This window comes from Malurus melanocephalus, unplaced genomic scaffold (assembly GCF_030028575.1).
Source record: "Malurus melanocephalus ecotype Western Australia unplaced genomic scaffold, MMel_1.1 scaffold_1818, whole genome shotgun sequence".
NCBI lineage: Eukaryota > Metazoa > Chordata > Aves > Passeriformes > Maluridae > Malurus > Malurus melanocephalus.
In genome coordinates this window covers 1-1,208 of record NW_026625050.1, presented here as the reverse complement: position 1 = coordinate 1,208, position 1,208 = coordinate 1, and positions in this window count along the sequence as shown.

Sequence of the window (1,208 nt, the reverse complement as noted above, 5' to 3'; positions counted from 1 at the left end):
CACAGCTGGATGGGGACAGAGGGACAGCAGTGTCACAGCTGGATGGGGACAGAGGGACAGCAGTGTCACAGCTGGGGGGGGACAGAGGGACAGGGATGGGCACAGCTGGAGGGGGACAGAGGGACAGCAATGGCACAGCTGGAGGGGACACAGGGACAGCAGTGTCACAGCTGGAGGGGGACAGAGGGACAGCAATGTCACAGCTGGAGGGGACACAGGGACAGGGATGGGCACAGCTGGAGGGGGACAGAGGGACAGCAGTGTCACAGCTGGAGGGGACACAGGGACAGGGATGGGCACAGCTGGAGGGGGACAGAGGGACAGCAATGTCACAGCTGGAGGGGGACAGCAATGGCACAGCTGGAGGGGACAGAGGGACAGCAATGTCACAGCTGGATGGGGACACAGGGACAGCAATGGCACAGCTGGAGAGGGACAGCAATGTCACAGCTGGAGGGGACACGGGGACAGCAATGGCACAGCTGGAGGGGACACAGGGACAGCAGTGTCACAGCTGGAGGGGGACAGCAGTGTCACAGCTGGAGGGGACAGAGGGACAGCAATGTCACAGCTGGAGGAGGACACAGGGACAGCAATGTCACAGCTGGAGGGGACAGAGGGACAGCAATGGCACAGCTGGAGGGGGACACAGGGACAGCAATGTCACAGCTGGAGGGGACAGAGGGACAGCAATGTCACAGCTGGAGGNAGGGACAGCAATGTCACAGCTGGAGGGGACAGAGGGACAGCAATGTCACAGCTGGAGGGGACAGAGGGACAGCAATGGCACAGCTGGAGGGGACAGAGGGACAGCAGTGTCACAGCTGGATGGGGACAGAGGGACAGGGATGGTCACAGCTGGAGGGGGACAGCAGTGTCACAGCTGGATGGGGACACAGGGACAGCAATGGCACAGCTGGAGGGGACACAGGGACAGCAATGTCACAGCTGGAGGGGGACAGCACTGTCACAGCTGGATGGGGACACAGGGACAGCAATGTCACAGCTGGAGGGGACACAGGGACAGCAATGGCACAGCTGGATGGGGACAGAGGGACAGCAATGGCACAGCTGGAGGGGACACAGGGACAGCAATGTCACAGCTGGAGGGGACATAGGGACAGCAATGTCACAGCTGGAGGGGACACAGGGACAGCAATGGCACAGCTGGAGGGGACACAGGGACAGGGATGGCACAGCTGGAGGGG